The following is a 22,781-nucleotide window of genomic DNA, read 5'->3' as shown; positions in this document are numbered from 1 at the left end:
ACAAGAGAAAAATCATTGGGGCATTAAAAACGATTTTTAAATTTTCCTTGAACACTTGTTTATTAGTTATGCGAATATTGTAGATGGGAAAAGAGGCTGTTTGACCAACTGATACATTTGGAGGTGAGAGGTCACATGATGAAACCACGAGGAATACATGGCATCCCTAGTGCGATGGGACCATCTATTTTCGCAACAAACCTCTGAGATATATACACTCATCTGGTTCTGGCACCTGTGCAACCCTGATTTTAATTGTTCTGCCATTCAGCTGACTGGGTCCTAAGGTCTGGAATTCCCTCCCTCCTCCTTTAAGGTGCTTCTTAAAACCTACCTCTTTGACCAAGCTTTTGGTTATCTGACCTAATATCTTCTTATTTTGCTTCATAATGCTCCTGTGAAGCACCTTGGGATGTTTTATTCCATTAAGGGTGCTATATAAATACAAGTGTTGTTGTTTCTACTACTCTAATGTCAAAAGTGCTGTGCACCAATACTGATTCATTTCTCACTTCTCTCCATTTGTACTTTACCCAAACCATATGTGTGTGCGTTAAAAAGAGGGAGAACATGAGAATAGATCAAGCTCACCGGAACTGTTTGTCCCTGTTTTAGATCTGTAGTGTGGACCTGATGACCAAGTACTATACAACCAGGTTTAAAAATTCTTATTTGAAATTTTATTAATTGTTCCCTCCTTTTGCGCGGGCGTTGGCTCAGTCTTGTGACACTCGCCAGGATATCTGCAAGGAATCAGGCTCAGCCATTCTGTTCTAATTGAAATCAGTGCATGTTTCTTTCATATCTAATGGCTTAAATGATCCACAGTAAATCTACAGTCGTGAACGCCCTGAGCCAGCGTCAAACCTCATCTGGATAATTTCCTATCCATTGCCTGGGTAGCCTTGAAAGGCTTCGACTTAGTTCAGAATGAACTACTTGAATTTTGTAAAATGTGGGGTTTCGAATTTGATCTCCGGCACAATCAAGACCTCTGCCATTGTAAGGCGGTTCAGGTTTCCCTGACTCAGCACCGTCGAGTTACAGAGAAACTGATCGTCAATACAGAGTTACCTTTCTGTCTCAGATTTATAATGTGTATATCCATGAATGTTGATTTTTCCGGCCGCTAAGGAAAGTGGAGCAGACTTAAAACTTTGATGAAAATAAAAGGGGAGGGGGATGGGTCACAAAACAAGATTGCATTCAGGTCGCATAGATGCTCAATTGTATCAGCGACAGTGCAAGAAATCAACCTGAAATTGACTATTGGGTGAAGCGGTTAGTAACCAGCAGTGCAGCGCGGGAAGGGGGGACTGGCGCACAAGCTTTTGGACCTGTGTGTTTAATATGCAAATGCAGCAACGGGTTTGGGCAGATCCAACTTCACCTGTCAGTCTCGGTTTTAAGTCTGGAGGAGCTTCTGTTTCATGTGCAATTGGAGCAAAGGGACGCGAGCACTTCAGCTTTTGGCTTCCTCTGCATGTAAAAAAAAATCTATTTTTTTTTGTGGGACACGTTCGTTTGGGATACAGTTGCTTTAAATGCATGAATCGATCAATCACTGGTCTGCATCGTGAGGTGAGGATTGCTTTGATTAGTTACAACCAATATGTGTTTACAAGGCGATTGTGGCTCAATGGATTTTTAAAATATATATTTTTAGACTTGAAAATAAATCTGATCGCTTTAACTTTCATACATATGTATTGGTGCTTTTTGCAGTCAAAAGCGAATAATATCCCATATGTAAATGAGATAGGTTTTTCGGTAATGTTTGTTCTTTCGAAATCGTACTTAGCGCTATTTGCAGTCTTAAACGAATTAAGAGTCAGGTTGTTTAATTGGCAGGGGAAAAGGTTGGGATGCACAAAGTATGCTGCTCGCTCACTGGCACCTGTTGGACTTGAACCGATTTGCCAGTGTACAGTTCCAACCTATTTTAGGATTATTAAGAATAGAAACATAAAACGTTGGAAATGCACCGCAGATTTTTCAGCACCCGTAAAGAGAAAACCTGGGTTAATGTTTCAAGATCGCATTGACACTCGCTGCCTATGGGGGTGGTAGAGGCAGAGGCAATCAATGATTTCAAAAGGAAATTGGATGGGCACCTGAATGAAATAAACTTGTGGGGATACAGGGATAGAGCGAGGGAATGGGACTGTCTGGATTGCTCTACAGAGAACCAGCATGGACTCGATGGGTTAAATGGCTTCCCTCTGTAATGACTGATTATTTTTGGTAATTGGTGTGGGTGGAGTTTTGTTGCTTCTTGACTCTGGATTTCCCCCACAGTCTGCTATTGGCCCACTTTGAAACTCTTAACTGGACTATATACAAAATTAACCAGCTGCAAGTTTGAGAGTGGAAGGATGTTCCTTACATTGTAATGGATATCGAATGTACTAGAGCAGTTAATGTTGAGATCCTCCATCTCTGCCTCCTTTCAATGAAAAAGCGTCCTCAGAACCCATCTTTGTGACTGAGCCTTCAGTTACCTTCTTGAAAGTTGATTTTTGGGTCTGCATTCACTCCTTTTGCTATTTCTTCATGAAATGTCTTGGGATGCTGTGTATTTGAGGTGCTCTGCAAATGCTTGGTGGTCTAGATTGAAGTTAAGAAGATTTGTGTTTCAATTGATGATAAAAGAGCCATCAGGTTTGAGGGGGCAATGGATTAAAAATAGTTGGATGAATGCTTGATTAGTGTAAAAGGTCAAGGGCCAAAATGTAAGTATGAAAATTAAGTACAATCAGTGTTAACCAAATGTGGAAATTGGTGTTTGCTGCAACCATGGAGTGGGAAAGATGGCAACTGATGGAAGGACTAATATAAAATGGAAGGTGGGATAGATGACAAAAGTTTTGACTTAGGCTGGTAAAGAAACAATATTGTTACGACCAGGTGAGAAAGGTGTCTAGAGTTCCCTCTCAGCCTTCACCTGGTCTTACTGTAACAGGGTTTATTTTTAAACACACTGTTTTTAGCTTCACCTTGGTGAATGCTTGTTCACTGCTTTCCAATTATAAGGCAAAGAAATGAGCACAAACAGACTTTCTTAGGTTTAAAGAAAAAAAGTGAAATTTATTAAACTTGAGTTTTAAGTTTAATTTGGTTAACGCCCACGCTAGCATGCATATGTGATACGCACATGCAAATAGGGACAGAAAAGAGCAGAAGAAAAAATAAAGTGGAAAGGTTTGAGGCAATATTTGAAGAGTTTCTACGGTTCTTCGAGCTCACTGTAGAGTCCTTGCTTGTAGGTAATTCTTGCTTTTCATTGAGGCCCAATATTCTTCTTAAACCTTGTTTGCTGTAGGAGACTTTTCTCTCTTGGGGTTCATGTGTCTTCAATGGATTCTGAAGCTGGTGAAAAAGAGATGGGTGCAGACAGGAGGAGAGGAGATCTGCTTCAGTCCAGGATCCAAGAGCTTTGTTTCTCCAATTTAAAACTCTTAGTTCAAAACTCTGCAACAGCCAGTTAGTCATGTGACTAAACTGGTCTGACCACGTCCGTTCTGTGTATTGGGAGCAGGGACTGGTTCCCTTGTTCCAACACTGTCTGCTGGTATACAAAAATGTCTTTCTGGCTAGGGGCCTGGCAATTCCTTGTAACAGGCCCTCTTTTCGTCCCAGCAACAATTTGAAGTTTAATGTCCATGTGGTGAAATTTAATGTGCCTCATTCTTGGCAGGTGGGGGCCTGCATGACATATAAAAAATTTTGAATCTTTCTTCTGGACATCAATGAGTTGGATTGAGTCTGTGATAAAGTAGATTGCACCTGGTCAATGGAGGGATTGATGAATTGCATGGTGTTGCTTTATGCTTAGGGCATATTGAACACTCAAGTTCACACCTCTACTGCAAAATAAGGAAAATAAATAACTAGCACCGTTCATATCCTCAGGATGTCACAAAGTGAAGTCCAAGTGTAACGTTGGAAAATGTGGCAGTCAAATTTTGTCTCGCAATGTCCCACAAACAGCAATGAGATAAGTGACTACATAGACTGTTATACTGGTGTTGGTTGAGGAATAAATATTGGCCTGAACATTGGAAGAACCCCCATGCTCTTCTTCGAATAGTGCTATAGATCTTCTACATTCACCTGAGAGGGCAGAAGGGGCCTTGATTAATGTCTGATCCGAAAGATACAGCTCTGACATTGTAGCACTCGCTCAGCACTGCACTGGGGTGTGAGCCTTGAGTGCTGGAGTGGAGCTTGGACCTATGATCTTTTGACTGAGAGGTGAGCGTGCTTTAGTGAGTCAATACTGATAGTAAGGGCCCACATATACATTTGATGTGAGTCTAACCCTATTATGCCAGCTCTTTAAAATGCAGCATTAAAATGGCTTTTGTATTTAGATCACATGCATTTGAAAGGGACTCTGAGGGACTAAATGGTTATTTTGGGGCCTGGGTTTGAATCCAGCACAGATGAATGAGAGCTGCTTTTTGTTCTGATATCTGCAAAATTTCTTTTCAGAATGGGTTTGGGCAATTGTAACTCAGTTCCTCCTGCATACAGTCCTACAAGAGAAAATGGTGCAGAATTTGGCACAAATGAACAATCTCACAGAGAGACAATCAGGATTAGTTGGTGCAGAAAATTGGGAAAAACTCTCACTAATGCAATCAGATGTGATTTTCACAAGATGGGGTTTCGGTTGGTGTTCTGCTTTATATCAGCTTTGCTTTGTCTGACCAGGGAGCGTTGGGTATTTACTTTGGCATCAAGATCGGCACAGGCTTGGAGGGACGAATGGCCTGTTCCTGTGCTGTACTGTTCTTTGTTCTAAAAGTGGAACATTGCCCATTCCACTGCTGCACCCTTCACCTGACAACCACACTTACTAAACTATGTTTAGTTAAAGTTTTAATGGGAAAATGAGTGAATGCATTCTTACTTTTCATCCAATAATTACATCTCAATGTTGAAGCGTCATTTTCTGTTTCTGTTACCAGTACATGCACCATAGCATCTAAATGGTGTGTAACAGGAATCTGAATAGTGGGATTCCATAATTGAGAAAAGTTAAAAATTGACAACAGTGCCCATTCATTATTGATTCGGGCAATTAGTCAGACACGATAGACATTTAGGTATGTAGGACTTATTGATCACTTGTCCAAAGGACATATGTTGGAAATACTAATTTTGTCTGTGAGAGTTCTACAAATAGTTTGTATTGTTTTTCCTGTCCTCTGCAGTGCAACAGATTTGAGTCCTATCAGGAGTAAGTGATTTGCTTGGAAGTGAGAACTAGGACAGTCTGAGAATGTTGACAACTTGCACCTCAACTGGCTGTAATTTTAAATAGAAATAATCTCCGGTGTGTTGTCCTTGGTAAGCCTCTGCCTGGTCATTCATTTGTAAATGAGAGATCAGGATAGATGACCTAATCCAAGAGCAGTGTTGCTAGCATGCATTTGAGAGCAATTTAGCAACAACACCCTATCTGATTGTGACTCTCCTGGCATTTTTCTATTGCAGTACATTTGCTTTTAGGAACTCAGGGGATTGGGTCTTTGTGCATCAGCTGTTACTGCTACAGCATATGGTATCTCTGCAGAGTACGGCCATGACATTTGACTCTAGTGGACACAAGGAGCAAATGGTTGGTTATTCATCTGATTCTAACCGTTTTCACATCACATCTCACTTCACTCTCCAGAACTCACTTCCTGTTCCTCTTTGTGTCTCCACTTCTCTCTCTTTAAGGACCTTTTCAAAACTCTTCTTCCTGATCAAACCCACTCTTAGTTTGTGGTATATATTTGTTCTGCTGATGTGGGTGACGTTGGAAGCCTGCATTTATTGCCTATTCCTAGTTTCCCTGAAAAGTTGATGGCAGGCCTTCCCTTGAACCACTGCAATCCTTGTGCTGATGGTGTTCCCACAATAGTGATAGATATGGAATTCCAGTCAAAATACTCAGTGAGAATGAAGGGACAGAATTATTATATGTATAAGTCAGGATATTGTGTGGCTTGGAGGGAAAGCTGGAGGCAATGGTATTTCCACAATACTTCTGCTCTTGTCCATCATAGTGGTGGAGATCCAGAGGAGGGAGATATTGTCAAAGTACCATTGGTATGGTAAATTGCACATCCTGCAGTCTCAGTATCTTAGTAATGGAAAGTGGGGATATTGAGTCCAGTGGCAGGGGTACCAGTCAAGTGAACGGTTCAGATATTGCAAGTTTCTGGAATGTTTCAGGTGCCTAGATCAAAGCCGTGATGGCTCAGTGGTTCTGGCAATACCCTATCTGGTTGAGCATTCCATCATACTCATGACTTGAGCCTTTTTAGATAGTGGATAGGCTTTGATTGGTCAGGAGGTGAGTATGCAGTCCCTGTGGCCATGGTGTTGACATGACTTATCTAGTTAATCCTTTGGCTAATGGTCACTCAAGCCTCTTGATGGTGGGTGACTTGACAATGCTATGTGGTGTCGTTGACAGTTGGGAGAGATGGCTAGATTTTCTTCTGTTCAAGATGATCATTACCTGGCACTTGTGTGGCATGAATGTTACATGTCACTTATCAGCCTAAGCCTGGATGTTGTCTGGATTGTAATATTGGCTGGCATAGGTTACTGCATTAATGGAGGATTTATAACACTGTGGAATTGTCAGAAAACTGCCCACTCCTGAGATTGGACAGTAGGTCAATGCTGAAGCAGCTGAAGATGGTTGGGCCATGAATTCATCCCCAAGGAACTCCTGAAGTAAGGTCCTAGGGCTGCGATGATTGGCCACTCACTCTTTCAGACATCTATCTTTATATTTGGTGTGATTCCAGTAACAAGATGGTTTTCTCCTTAACCCCAATTTATCTTAGTTTTGCTTGGGATCCTTGATGTCATACTCACTCAAATGCTGCCCTCATGTGAAGGGTAGCTATTCTCACCTCTAGAATTCAGCTCTTGCTTCCATGTCTGAATTAAATTTTATAATGAGTCTGGAGCTGAGAGATTCTGACACAACATGAACTGAGTGTTGCTGAGCTGGTTATTAGTAATTATGTCTTAATTGACACTATTAATGACTTTTTACATCATTTTGGTAATAATTCTGAGCAGGCTCATAGGGTGGTAATTGGCCAGGTTAGATTTATCCTGTTTTTACTGGATAGGGCATACTTGGGCATTCTTCCACATTGTTGGGTAGGTGCCAGTGTCACAGCTGCAGTGCAACAGCTTGGTTAGGAAAGTGGCTAGCTCTGGTGTACAGATCTTCAACAATATATGGCTATGCTCTACTTTGCCTTTGCAATATCATCCAGCTCTATGTCTCCAGTCACATTCTGTGTTCTTGCAGTGTACCGTGTACGATCATTGGCAGAACCTTCAGCTATCATAGCTCTGCATTCTGGAACTCTGTTTCTAAATCTCTCTACTTAGCTACATCTCTCTACCTTCAATAATGACCTCCAAACCTGTCTTCAACCACTCCTTCAGTCACCTCCCATAACTTGTTCCCCTGCCCCATTCTTGCTGAATTGTCTGACCCCAGCTCAAAAAGCATCTTCGAGGTCTCATTTCATTAGAGTTGCTGTGTGAATGACCAAACACATGGTTCCCACAACAATCAAGTTGGCTTTATTCCTAGACAGAATAGAGGTAGGTAATTATCGTTCGTAGTAATAGGCATGTTGGTCTGTGCTTGCTCATATTGGTTTTGTTGAGAGAGTAGATACTGCTTTGTCCTGAGGCTAGTCTTGGCACTGACTTGTTTTTGGAGCTTGGCAGATGTTGTTGCTAGAGATACTGCCGTGTATTGAAGGAAGAGAGGTTGAGGGGATGTTCCCATTTGAAGATCTTTGGGAGAGGAATTGTTGCTCGCCTTTGGTTCAGTAGTGGAGCATTACAAACTGGAAGCAGCCAGCCTGCAAATTCCTAGCGGGCAGATTAATTGTTCTTCAGTCTGGTGGCAGAATTCACTCCAAATTCACAGTTGAATTGATGCACCACTTGTAAGCCACAGAAGTTTATCTTAGATCTGCTCAAGGAAAGTCAAAAGGTAAGGTACCGCATAGTACACTCATGACGAAGGTCAGAACATGTGTTGTCGGGACAAGAAGCAGAATGGATAACATGCTGGCTACAAAACCGAAAACAGAGAGTAGAGTTTAAGAGCAGCAACTCAGACTAGCAAAAGGTGGGAAGTGATCTTCCACTGGGATCGGTGCTAGGACTACTGTTGTCCACAAATTACATTAATGACTTGGACTTGGGAATTGGAAGTACAATTTCAAAATTTGCAGATGAACCCAAGCTGGGGATATAGCTAATGGTTGGTTGGCATCCTTCCGTCTATGTAAGATGATGAACACGCAGCAAACATTTAGGTGGGATGTCTTCTCCTGATGCAGCTCTGCTGATGGCTGTGAAGGCCAATCCTTCCGAGGCCGGTTCTGCCACAAGCGCTGCACATGAGGTTGCCAAGTAACATTGTGAATTGTTTTTGACAGCGCCTGCTGCCAAGCTGCTGTAGCAACTGGTGCACACCAGTCCACAGGATGTGTTGCCGTTTCCCTCTTTCACCAGGTATTGACTCCCAGTCTTGATAGTCGACATTTAGGGCCTACATGTCACGTTTGCAAGCATTTTTGAAGCGTAGGTTTGTGTGCCCTACTGGTTGTCTGTCTCCAGTTACCTCATCATATAGAAGGTCCTTGGTATGCGACCATCTTAAATCCCCCCATCCCAGCAATCAGTCTGGTAAACCTTTGTTGCACTTCCTGTATGGCAAGTATATCCTTCCTTAGGTAAAGAGACCGAAACCCTACTCAATACTCCAGGTGCAGTCTTACCAAGTCCCTATACAATTGCAGCAAGACTTCTTTACTCCTGTACTCAAATCCTCTTGCAATAAGGGCCAACATACAATTTTCCTTCCTGATTGCTTGCTGCACCTGCATGTTAACTTTTCATGATTTATGAACAATGACACCAAGGTCCTTTTGGACATCAACACGTCACAATCTCTCACCATTTAAGAAATACTCTGCACTTCTGAACACCACCTCATCTTTCGACTGGGCACTTTTCAGCCTTCCGGACTCAATATTAAGTTCAACAATTTTAGATCATTACTTCTGCCCCCATTTTGTTTTGTGTTGTTTTGCTGGTTCGTTTTTTTTCCCTCTTGTTTCTCTCCTAATCCTTTTACTTTGCGTTTGGACGGCTGCTATCCTGCAATTCACACCTCATCTAGACACACAACTTTTGTTTCTTTACTTGTCCCATTGCTATTCCTTTGGCTTTGTCCCATGAAACCTTTTGTTCTTCAATCTCTCCTGCCTTCCACCCTATCACATGCCTTCCCTTTTGTTCTTCTGCCCACCCTCCCCTCTTTCGCTTACTCAGAACCTATTGCATTCCTAATTTTTCCCAGTTCTGATGAAAGGTCACAGGCCTTCAGGCATTTAATTTTGTTTCTGTCTCCACAGATGCTGCCAGGCCTGCTGAGTATTTCCAGCATTTTCAGTTTTTCTTTCAGATTTCCAGCGTCCGCAGTAATTTGCTTTTGTATTCAAATCTGTTGCTTGTGACACCATTTAGCTGTCTTTAGCCTGCTGCTTTTAATGTTTAGCATTTCAGTAACGTGTAGTAGTTTCACTAGGTTGGGATTTCATTCTAAGGTCTGCCTGGCTGCTCCTGACATGCCCTTTTACACTTTGCATTGAACCAGAGGTGGTCTTCCAGCTCCTGCTAATCTCTGCCTGTATGACTCTGTCTCCAATTTCTTATCTATTTCTATTTGGGAGGCACCTTGGAATTAAAAAAAAATGTTAAAAGCACTATATAAATCGCTCTGTTGTTGTAAACCCAACCTGATTCAGCAGGGTTCTGTTATAGTTAACCCTGGTTTAAACAATAGTCAGATCATCAGGTTTTACCATTAACTACTTCTTGTCAATTCTATTACAGCATATGTTTGTTCAAGCAATGAAGTTTAGCTGATGGTTAATGATTAGCCATTTAACAAGGAGTTCCTGATTAAAAGGAATCACAACTGTTACTCAGTACTATACTTGATGGCTCAACCTCTAAGTATCCAGGCCATTTACACTGAGGGATACTTTCTGTTCTATCAACATTCAGCGTTTCTGTCATCTGACAAATAAATCTTGTTCGCAAGCATAATTGTATATTTTATTTTTCATTGAGAACCAAGTGAAAGCCTTGCTGTAATTGGCACTGGTATTAACACATTTTGATGGCTTGATGTCAATGTACCTGACAGCTGTTAAATGATTAGAAGAAAGAAAGAACTTGCATTTGTCTAGCAGTTCATCCTATCCTCAGGACATCCAAAAATGCTCAACTTCTAGTATTATGTTTGAAGCGCAGTCAATATTGTTACATTGACAACAGCCAATATGTGCACAGCAAGATCCCATAAATAGCAAATAGCTGAATAAGTCAGTTAATATAAAAGCAAAATACTGCGGATGCTGGAAATCTGAAATTAAAACAAGAAATGCTGGAAATACTCAGCAGGTCTGGCAGCATCTGTCGATAAAGAAGCAGACTTAATGTTTCAGGTCAGTGACCCTCCTTCAGAACTGATAAATATTAGAAATGTAAAATGTCTTAAGCTAGTAAATTGGGCTAATAAAAACAAGAAATGCTGGAACCACTCAGCAGGTCTGGCAGCATCTGTGGAAGAGAAGCAGAGTTAACGTTTCGGGTCAGTGACCCTTCTTCGGAAGTAAAGTGGGGGTGAGGCAAGAGATAACAAAAGAGAAGGTGTTGATAGGACAAGGTCACAGAGAATAACTGACCAGAAGGTCATGGAGCAAAGGCAAACGGTATGTTAATGGTGTGTTGAAAGACAAAGCGTTAGTACAGAGAGGGTGTGAATTGACTGTAAAGCGTAAAGCACAAAGCACTCCAAGCACAAGCATTAAATTTAAACAAAAAACAGAAACAGTGGGTAGGCACAGTAGAAACAAACTAACCAAACTAAAAAAAACTATAATAAAATAATCAAATAAAAAAGAAAAGAAAAAAATAACTAAACATAAAAAGGGGGGCCTGTCATGCTCTGAAATTATTGAATTCAATGTTCAGTCCAGCAGGCTGTAGCATGCCTAATCGGTAAATGAGATGCTGTTCCTCGAACTTGTGTTGATGTATGCTGGAACACTGCAGCAATCCCAGGACAGAGATGTGAGCATGAGAACGGGATGGGGGTGGTGTTGAAATGGCCAGGAACCGGAAGCTCGGGGTCCAGCTTACGGACTGAGCGGAGGTGTTCCGCAAAGCGGAACTGCGACAGGGTTCCCCTTGTCCTCATTTTCCACCCCACCAGCCTCCAGATCCAAAGGATCATCCTGCGCCGCTTCTGTCACATCCAGCGTGATGCCACTACCAAACGCATCTTCCCCTGTCAGCATTTTGAAGAGATTGTTCCCTCCGCGACACCCTCGTCCACTCCTCCATTACCCCCACCACGTCGTCCCCTTCCCACGGCACCTTCCTCTGCAATCGCAGGAGGTGTAATACCTGCCCATTTACCTCCTCTCTCCTCACTATCCAAGACTCCAAACACTCCTTTCAGGTGAAGCAGCGATTTTCTTGTACTACTTTCAATTTAGTATACTGTATTCACTGCTCACAATGTGGTCTTCTCTACATTGGGGAGACCAAACGCAGATTGGGTGACCGCTTTGTGGAACACTTCCGCTCAGTCTGTAAGCAGGACCCCGAGCTTCCGGTTGCTGGCCATTTCAACACCACCCACCCCCTGCTTTCATGCTCACATTGCTGTCCTGGGATTGCTGCAGCATTCCAGCGAACATCAACACAAGCTCGAGGAACAGCATCTCATTTACCGATTAGGCACGCTACAGCCTGCTGGACTGAACACTGAATTCAATAATTTCAGAGCATGACGGGTTCCCCCTTTTTATGTTTAGCTATTCTTTTTTTATTTGGTTATTTTATTTTCGTTTTTTTAGTTTTATTTTAGTTTGTTTAGTTTTATTTTAGTTTGGTCAGTTTGTTTTTACTGTGCCTATCCACTGTTTCTAAATTTTTTTAAATGTTTGTGCTTTACAGTCAATTCACACCCTCTCTGTACTAACGCTTTGTCTTTCAGCACACCATTAACATACCGTTTGCCTTTGTTCCATGACCTTCTGGTCAGTTATTCTCTGTGACCTTGTCTATTCAACACCTCTTTTGTTATCTCTTGCCCCACCTCCCACTTTACTTGCTTAAAACCTTTTACGTTTCTAATATTTGTCAGTTCTGAAGAAGGGTCACTGACCTGAAAGGTTAACTCTGCTTCTCTCTCCACAGATGCTGCTGGACCTGCTGAGTATATCCAGCATTTCTTGTTTTTATTTAAGTCAGTTAATATGTTTTTCATACTGTTGGCCAGAACATCAGGAGAACTCTGTTCCTCTTTAAACAATGCTCTGATTTACAAATAATGCCACAAGAACTTTACTTACATCCACCTGAACAGGCAGACAGGCTCTCGATTTAATATGTTTAGTTTAGTTTAGAGATACAGCACTGAAACAGGCCCTTCGGCCCACCGAGTCTGTGCCGACCATCAACCACCCATTTATACTAATCCTACACTAATTCCATATTCCTACCACATCCCCACCTGTCCCTATATTTCCCTACCACCTACCTATACTAGGGGCAACTTATAATGGCCAATTAACCTATCAACCAGCAAGTCTTTGGCATGTGGGAGGAAACCCACGCAGACACAGGGAGAACTTGCAAACTCCACACAGGCAGTACCCAGAATTGAACCCGGGTTGCTGGAGCTGTGAGGCTGTGGTGCTAACCACTGCACCACTGTGCCGCCCAATATATTGGGGAAAAAAACATTGGACTGGATTCTTTGAACCCTCTGCTGATCTCGGTGGATATCTTCTCTCAAAGGCAGCATCTCTGACAATGTAGCACTCCCTCAGTACTATACTCAAGTGCTGGCCTCGATCAAGAATGGTGTGAGTGCCACCAACTGAGTAAAGCTGATGCTTGGGTTCTTTTGCAGATGTGAATCTAATGCGTTGGGTAGCCATTGCTGTTTCTTGCTGGCATTTCCACTCTTCAAGAATAGTAGATCCCTCTAAAGATTTCTCAGCCAATTTGGCTGAAGGAAGGCATGTCTAACATGAAATTAAGGTTGTTAACCTTTGTCAGAAGGAGCAAAACAGGGAAACTCAAGAAGTGGGACCGTGGCGTGAATTTTGATGATGACCAGTCATTAAACATCCTAATGCCTCTGTTACAACAATTGAGTAAATTAGAAAAATTGATTTATTTTCTGTTTTAAAAAAATTCCAGACACTCCACAAAAACTGGTCTGAAATCAGGCAGGTTGGTATTGATTAGTTGATTGTAGAATCGACGAACAATAGCAAAGCAAGTGAGATTCTTAGTTGGAAATTAGCATAAATCTATGGGCAAAAATGTACTTTCTAGAATGAGTGAATGTGAAGTTAGAAAGAGGGTAAAGGCAGTCAATAGGAAACTTCTTTTGAGTATCAGAAAATAGACGCAGTCTTTTACCTAAAATTCTAGCTTGGGAGAATATTGCAGTTTTCTTGAAAATATAGCTTTAGGCCCTGTCCATTAATTACCATGTTGTGTCTGTGAAGAGAAAAATCCTTCTTGTTATTCACTGCTTAAGGAAAATTATCTTTGAACTCAAATGGGTGTCATTTTCTTGACAATTGACCTTAACCAGAGATTCTAAAAGGGAACAAAATCTATCCTTTTTAGTACAGAGCTGGAACCAACTGTTGGTGGGAAAGAGTTACAGTAGGTTGCAGAGGAACAGATGCGGTAAGTAAATGGATACTTGATGAATAATTCAGGCATGGTCAATAAGAATGGATGTGTGCTGGTTGAAGATTTGTGCACCTGAAATTGTGAACATGACTTCTAAGTAACTGCACATGCAGAGTTAGTACACTGTCACTGTGTGACTTTTGTTGGTCCGTGATGTTTGGGGAAGATCAGGTGGGGACTAGCAGCTGATGGAACTATGGAACACTATAGGATCTACTATAAGGAGCTGGATCCACTGTGTGTCACTGATGTTCACTGATCTGTGGAAGCTCTACGTTAAAGCATCCTACCTACACCACGTGCTCCTCTCTTCACTGATTTACTAACACTGGTACAATCAGCATGTAATTGTCGATCTCTAATAGCTTGCATTTTTTTGATGCACTGATATTTAGAAATTGTTAATTTTAATCACGCAGGACATGGGACTGTCTATGATGCATATTTTATTATTGCATTAGGAGTAATCACATGGATTTTGTTATGATATTGATGACTCAAGAAATAAAATAAACATTGTTATTCCAGCTTTGGAACTGGAAGATAAAAACCAGCTAATCTTAAAAATAAAATTAATTTACTATTAGACTGATTTGAAGCAGGAAATCACTGGGCAAATACCCCGACTTACTAAAGACGTCTGCCTATGATAAGAAAATAGAAGTGTTAAATGAGGATCGGTTGATTGACTCTTTAATCAATTTCTTGCTCTCTCTCCTCCATACACCCCCACCCTTCCACACACAAACCAAACGCAGTTTGTTCTATTTGGACTCTAGAGAACACATTCAAACCGATTAGCCTTGGGAGTTGAACTTCACTATTTCTAGCATGGCAGCAAGGAGTCTACTATATACAATAGCCAAGCCACTGACGACTGGGAATCTGAACATGATTTTTGAATGTTTTACTATTTAATTGTGTACAAATTTACATGTTTGAGTTAAGAATAGTGCAGGGTGTCGGGGACACTGAGTGACCTAGTGTCATAGAGCATTATTCTTGACCTCTGGGAATCAAGGTTAAATACAGCCCAGATTGACAGGCAGGGGTTACAGACCTGAAACGTTAACTCTGTTTCTCTCTACACAGATGCTGCCTGACCTGAGTATTTCTGGCATTTGCTGTTCTTATTTGAAAGTTGTCTCATTTACTGATTGTATGAGGAACAATTTCAGGCAGTCTTCAACTAGGTTCTGGTGACCGTGGGCGTACAGCAGGGTTCTGATTTGACAGTCCCATTTGGGGAAGTCACACAGGCAGCAGGTATGAGGAATGAAAATATTTACACAAATGCATTTCTGCTTTTGGGGCTAAGGGTACATTTTTGAGATACATTGGGAGGATATTTTACTCTGCACCTAAGTCATGCTACACCTAACCCAAGCCAGAATGGGGGAAAAGTGTCTGTTCCCTATTAGAACTGATGTCTCCCATCATTAAGAGCACACTACTCATCAGTTGAAACAATGATACTATATTGTGCTTGACATATTCCCAAATTGAAAATTATATTTCTGATCTGACATTATTTTAGGGTTGGGAGTTCTGAAATTTCTGTGTTCAGACTGACTTCTGCTTTCAGCTCGATATGTACAGAAGATAGCAGTGGATACATTTATTTTAAGCTTATTTGTAAACCTGTATTTTACAACCTAGTGACTTTAGTGTCTCATTGTCGCCCAGCACAGCTGTGTTAGTATTCTTTTATGTTTGCCTTGTGCTGTTTAAAGAGCTTTGATTGTGACCTCTGTAAAATTGAGGGCATCAAATGAAATATATGGCTGAGTATCATGACCTTTTGTAATGTTTAACTTTTAGGATAATGAGAATTTAAGTTTGATTATTTTTCAAACTCACAATGGACAGTGTGAGCATTCTGTAGATATATTGATATGAATCATGATTCAAGAGATTTGTTAGTGTTGATTGTTTCCCACAATGTAAGTTTGAGAATTTGAATTCAGTTTCAAGAAAAAAGTTCTGGAAATAAAAAGCTGTCTGACTGTTTTAAAAATCCATCTGGTTCTCTGATGTTTTAGGGAGAAAACTTCTTGCACTTGGTGTTATGTGACTCAGTGTTGACTCTTAACTGCCGTCTGAAGTGATCAAAAAAGCCACTCAGGTGTATCGGATGTACCAAGCCACTATGAAGAATACCACATGGACTGCAGTAGTTCAAGAAGAAGGCTCACCATCACCTTCTTGAGGTCAACTAGGGCTAGGCAATAAATGCCAGCAATGCCCACATCCCGAGAACACATTTTAAAAAAGTTTCAAAGGTATAGACACAAGCTGACTGTCCAGTTGTATTGTGACTAACAGTACAAATATAAACTGGTAAGATTACATGACTTTTGTAAGGAGCACAACAGTTGGTTCACCCTTTTATCCCCTGACAGCTTCCCAATCAACTGCAGGAGAAGCAACATCTGCCCATTCATCACGTCACCCGTACAAAAACTCCTGGATGAGACACCTATTTATTTGTATCTCTTGCAGTGCCATATTCATTGCTGACATTGCAGCTTCCTCTACATCAGAGAGACCATAGGCAGGTTGCTTTGCCAAACGCCTGTGTTCTGTTCGAAAGTACGACCCTGAATTTTTGTTGCTTGCTATTTCAATTTTCCATTCCTCTCCGAGTTTCTCTGTTTTTGGCCTTCTACAATGTTCCAATAAAAGTCAACCCAAGCACCACATTTTCTACCAGTTACTTCACAGCCCTCTGGCCTTATTATAGATTTTGCTGATTTCAGACCTTAACCATATTTCCCATTTTCTCTCTGGCAGTAGATGCTGGTAGTGTGGGATGGGTGTGCCTGTGTTTCTGGTGATGGGGGAGACAAGTGGGTTGGTGCTAGAATGGGGGAACATTGTGCTTATGGGCGCTCTGCATCCTCGGTGTTGATGTACTTGTTTCTTATACCAGACTCCTGGGACGCTCTCCAGTGCAGCAAGATTAGGAATTCTCTGCTAGTTTGATAGATCCTTTTCTCTGCCTCTTTGATCACCTTGCATTTGAAAACCTCTTGAGCGTATGTTAAACAGATCAGAAAACAATACAATGTGCAATATTCAACATCACCACAAGATGAGCTTTCTTCTACCAGACTCCTGCCCCGTTTTGTTAGTTTTTCATGCTTTGCAATCGACTTGCTTATTCCCCTTTAGTGCTCTCACATTCAGTGCCTTGTACATGTCTCTTATTTATTTGATTTCTTTCCTTTATGCCTCCTTTTGTCTCCTGTGTCTATTACATCTGCTCTTTAAACATTTCCCAATCCTCACAAGAGCATTTTATATCCGTTCCTGTGTGTGTGTTGTTGATATGATTTTCCCCCTTTCCCTTGTTCTGTTTTAAATACTGTTCCCCTATAAAACCTTTCTGAGGAAGGATTTATACCTGAAATGTCAATTGAACAAACAAAGAACAGTACAGCACAGGAACAGGCCATTTGGCCCTCCAAGCCTGCACCGATCTTGATGCCTGCCTAAACTAAAACCTTCTGCACTTCTAGGGACCGTATCCCTCAATTCCCATCCTATTCATGTATTTGTCAAGATGCCTCTTAAACGTTGCTATCGTACCTGCTTCCACCACCTCCCCTGGCAGCAAGTTCCAGGCACTCACCACCCTCTGTGTAAAGAACTTGCCTCGCACATCCCCTCTAAACTTTGCCTCTCTCACCTTAAACCTATGTCCCCTAGTAACTGACTCTTCCACCCTGGGAAAAATTGATTCATGTTTCCCTGACAGATGTGGCCTGACCTAGGGAGTGTTCACCCGATTTCTGTCTTTGTTTCAAAACAAATTTAGCCTAGTAAAAGACTTGAACACATTATTAATCATTTCCTGAACTGACAATCCCAAAACTTGTAAGGACCAGATCTTGGCTCTCTTACTTCCATCCTTAGTTCTACTCACACCAGCTGAGCAAATGTCACTCTCCATACTGGCTGCCTCTATGCTTGCACTAAAAGGTTTCCCAAAGTGTAGAGCAGCACATGCTATTGATGGAGCTTTTTCTGATGCTTCTTTATACTTGCGACAAAGACGGGTTGATTTTAACTTCTAGTTCAGAGCAGGTGCTCGCCACCTATTTATTGTTACAGCCATGAGGCCCAACTCATGTACATACAGCTAGCCAGTGGTAGGTGCCCAATGGGTGCATTGTAGCAGCACGTTGATTGTGGGAGGGCGTGAAACTGACCAGCTACCCATGCTCAGCCGTCGGGTTCGGCCTGAAAATTGAACCTGGGTTCTCTGTATGTCATGGGACTGGATTAGCATATTGCAACTAAGCTCCTGCTTGAAATGGATGGGCGCCTGGGCTGCCTATGTGAAGGCTCCGAAAAAATGCCGATAGGCAAATCGGTAATGGGGCACTAAGTTTAGCCTGGTGATTTTCAGGGGGCAACTGCGCTGTACCCACTATATGAGACTGTGAAAATTAGGCCACTATGTTTAAACAGAATGGAGCTAGGAACACATGAAGCACTGTTTGCATTGATTTTATTTTGGGATAAACTAGGCTTAGAAATTTTAAATGCTCCAGATAAATAAGGTGTAAAATAACCCAATTACTAAATCCCTGGAGGTGAATTCAAGTGGGTTTATTACTAATAGGCTTTCATTACAAACATCCGACTGCAGGAACATGAAATACCGTTACTTTTTCACCACTATGTCTTAGAAACAGTAAAATCAACTAATGTAAATATTAAACTTTGTGGGTAAATAAAATATGGAGAGGATGGAGCTCCTTCATTTGGGACACCTATTGAGGCTCCAATATTATGCATTGATTCCAAATTGGAGATAGTTGCGACACCTGGAGACAATGGTATGTTGCAGATATCATTTGGATGGCGTATGCATATACACAAGCCTAACCTGTGATCTTTTCTTAACAAGTAATTTATGATCCACCCAGGGTGAGCTCTTATCCCAATTCCATTAGTACCTGCAGTAACCAATGCTGATCCTCACGTAAACTGGTCTCAGTAGCTATCAAAACAAGGATCAAAATTTAGGCTTCGTGCTCAAATGGCTCAGCATACATTTGTTTTGATATGCTCCCTGCTAGCTATAGCAGGAACAAGATAACTTATCTTGTTTGTGGTAAAAGATAGAGGAGTGTTGTGAAATGCTTTAATGCTCAGATAGATTGCCTTGCTAACATTACACTGTCACCTTTCTCAAAGGTTCATTGACAAAAGAAAGCTTCGTTGATTTGCACCTTTCTCTCATTAACCACCAGTATATGCAGCAGATATTAACTCTTTAAACACCAGATGCTACAACAGTACTCATCAAGGGTGCAGTCACACAAAAACTACCATCAGTGCAAGGCAGTTTTGCATTGGTCTGATTTTCAGTGAATAATGTGCTTGCAACTTAAATTCAGGGCTGTGGCCTCACCTCTGCATGAGGAATATTAGAATTTTTAAAAAGAGCAACAGTAATGCGTAAAAGTGTTGGTTGGAAAATATTCTGTAAGTTGATTTTTTTTTTAATAGGAATTACGAGATTCAAAGTAACTGCTGACTTGTTAAAAATATATTTTTAATACCAATAGTCAGGTTACCACCTGGTCCTCGCTATATTTGTTGCTGAGGGTTGCCATCAGAATTGCAGCATGGCTTCTGCATATGTGAAACTATGCAGTCGACATGTGGCGTGTGCTCGATATAAAAAAGGCATGTGGAATGCAGCTTCAGTTGGGTCTCAGCCATGTTCTTTAGCGTGAATTTGTTTCAGTGAGGATACAAACCCGTTTTTCCTGCTTAATTTTCTCCTCATCGCTTGGTCTCCTTGTGCAATGAATAAATGATTTGGAGAACTTAAGAGTATAATTAATACCATGAGGTGGCTTTGCTCTGTTCTCCAATTTAGCCCTCACAGCTGAATCTGTTTCCTTCATGATGATGCTGCAGCTTTTGCTCTATGGATCAAAACCTTGTTGCGTACTGTACAGGCAGGAATTCCTCTTCTCATGATAGTTCAGCATAGCAGTAACAGCATCAGATAGGAGCCAGCAGTGTTGAGGAGGAGATGATTATCAGTATGAAGTGAGGATGGGGAAGGAAGGATGGTTGAATTGATGGGGCTGGGGGAAAACGTTATCTGTCTGATCTGGGGTAAGATGGAATTCTAGGAGGAGAAGAAAGGTACCTATGTGTCATTGATTTATTGGTTTCTGAAGGGGTCTGGGGCGGCGCAGTGGTTAGCACCGCAGCCTCACAGCTCCAGCGACCCGGGTTCGATTCTGGGTACTGCCTATGCAGAGTTTGCAAGTTCTCCCTGTGACCGTGTGGGTTTTTGCCGGATGCTCCGGTTTCCTCCCACAGCCAAAGACTTGCAGGTTGATAAGTAAATTGGCCATTATAAATTGCCCTTTAGTATAGGTAGGTGGTAGGGGAATTGAGGGAAGGTGGGGATGTGAGAGGGTAATGGGATTAATGTAGGATTAGTATAAATGGGTGGTTGATGGTTGGCACAGACTCGGTGGGCCGAAGGGCCTGTTTCAGTGCTGTATCTCTAAATAAAAAAATAAAAATAAATGAAGGATTAGAGGTATGCTGAATCGTACCAGAGATGCGAACAGTCTGAACATTAGGAGGAGTTAGATGTATTGGACCCAGGGTCTATACTTTTCTGGCCACATAGTTTAGTGTTGCCAGCAAATGTTCTAATTGATGTGGAAACTTGCAGCTTTTTATCCATTATGAATAGCGTAAGCAGCAGATGGCCTGAAGGAGACCTGTGCAGAACTGTGGCCCAGTCAATGGCAAATTTACTCACCACCTGTAGCTTTCTGTTGCCAAATCAGTATTTGGTCTGCTGGGTAATTTGTCACTAATTCTGTGTGCCTTTGTCTTCTTTAAGAGTTACAGGTATGAGATTTCATCAGATGCTTTCTGAAAATCCAATTAAATCATTGTCTCCTGCACAGCCTCTGACTAATTTAGTTATATTTGATAGAATTGCAGTAGATCAATGAGACATTGCCTATTGCCTATGGGCTCTTGTGCTCGAAAGAAGAATTCCAATAGTTCTTACATGTCTTCTGCAGGAATATGCCAAAGGATTTACAATTCTTACATTTGTGTCACTCTCATTCACAAAATTGGGATTACAGCAGCTAGCATCCTAGTCAGCCTCATTTTATAGTGCTTCCACAGACCTTGCTGAATTCATGATTATGTCCAGTGCTTTGCAGCAATTTTGGGCTTTGAATTTCTTCTCATGTACGCATATATTCCCGAAGCACTTTAGGTCCAGTCTTAACTCCTGAAAAACTGCTGTGAATAAACTAAATTAGTTTATCAACCAGTTCCTAATTTCCCCCCTAACTAGTTTCTACTCCATTTAAGCCCTTGATCATTAATAATCATAATTTTTGCCAATTATAGTTTTTGGCCTTCCATTTATTCGTAAGATCATACTGGAAGAATGCATCAAAAGAAAGAGTACTGCAGCTTTAAGTGAGTTGACTTAATGTAAAGTGTGTGTTTTGACTTTCACAGTTTAAGAGGTTTCGTGGTTGACCTGCCGACAAAGCAATCAGTGTGTGCACTGAGCTGTTACAAGCATGAACTGTACCACAGGAAGCAGGCAATAAAGCACAGCTTTCCTAATTTCCTACTCCCTTTGCATAAATTGAAAGGGAAATCCTGCCCTTTATGATTTGGAGTTCTTTTTAGTGTTTGCCCACTATCCTCTTCTCCACCAAGTGGGTAAATTTTCCACTGGAGTATATTGCAGGTTAATCGATAATAAAAGTTAGTTGCCATGGATTTAAAGATATGGGACAAAGACAAGAACATTTTTATTCTACATTTTATAGACCTTGCAACTAGATTTAGTTTTTCTACAATAATAAATAGGAAGGACGAAAGGGTGATTATGTACAAAATTATGAAGAAATGGATGGGGACTGGGCTTGGGGCGCCAGCTAAGTTTCTGACTGATCATGGAGGGGAATTTGCCAATGACGAGTTCAGGGATATGTGTGAAAACATGAACATTATGGTTATGAATACTGCAGCTGAAAGTCCTTTCAGCAATGGGCTTTGCGAAAGGAATCACTCAGTGGTTGATGAAATTTTACATAAAATTTTGGCTGACCAGCAAAACTGCAAGTTGACAACTGCCCTGGCATGGGAGGTTCATGCGAAGAATTCACTTCAGATGGTTGGAGGATATAGTCCCTATTAATTGGTCAATGGGCAGAATCCCAAATTGCCTTCTGTACTTTGCAACAGTCCTCCTGCTCTAGAAGGTACTACAATTAGTTCCATTTTTTTTCTACACATTTGAATGCTTTACATGCAGGGAGACGGGCTTTCATCAAGGCTGAGGTCTCTAAGAAAATTCACAGAGCTCTGAGGCATCGTATAAGGCTGTCTGAGGCGGAATTTAGTTCAGGAAACTTGGTCTATTACAAAAGAGAGGGCCACAGGGAATGGAAGGGCCCTGGTAAGGTAATCGGCCGAATGGTAAGACAGTAGTTATCAAGCGTGGAAATCAAACTGTTAAGGTTCATTCTTCATGATTTACTAGGGTTGGTTACAAAATGTCAGAATCTGAGCAGCTGATAGAGGGAACAGAGGCAACTTGCACTTCAAATACTCGTGTTTTGTGATGAAGGTCCTGAGGCACAGGTAGATAAAGATTGTGATGTAACTGATCATGATGCTTAGGAAAGGGCTATCGCATCCAAAGGCCAATTGCCTTGAGTATGTACTCGGGTGACATATATTCCAGATGGGTCTGATAAATGGAGGGATGCAACAATTGTGGGGCGTGCAGGAAAATCTACAGGCAAGTTTAAATATTGGTTAAATGTTCAAGATGATGGCCAAGAAGCCAGAGCCATGGACTGGCAGAATGGGGTGAAAGAGTAGAGGGTAAGAAAACTCAGTGCAAGTTT

The 22,781-nt window shown here is 41.4% G+C and overlaps 1 protein-coding gene across 2 annotated transcripts in view; it reads left to right on the top strand.

The window, feature by feature from the left end:
- The first annotated feature begins 1,185 nt into the window (after positions 1-1,185).
- Positions 1,186-22,781, top strand: part of lypd6b (LY6/PLAUR domain containing 6B) — a 191,461-nt gene continuing 169,865 nt past the window's right edge. The window contains exon 1 of one of the 2 annotated variants that reach the window (XM_068034485.1): positions 1,186-1,581. The gene's annotated coding sequence lies outside the window, so the exon portion shown is untranslated. Of the gene's footprint in view, positions 1,582-13,817; positions 13,837-22,781 lie in introns of those variants that run through there. The other variant, XM_068034486.1, reaches the window with a different exon arrangement.

The sequence above is a fragment of the Heterodontus francisci genome, chromosome 7 (genome assembly GCF_036365525.1).
Source record: "Heterodontus francisci isolate sHetFra1 chromosome 7, sHetFra1.hap1, whole genome shotgun sequence".
Taxonomy (NCBI): Eukaryota; Metazoa; Chordata; class Chondrichthyes; order Heterodontiformes; family Heterodontidae; genus Heterodontus; species Heterodontus francisci.
This window is presented reverse-complemented; position numbering and strand designations above follow the sequence as displayed.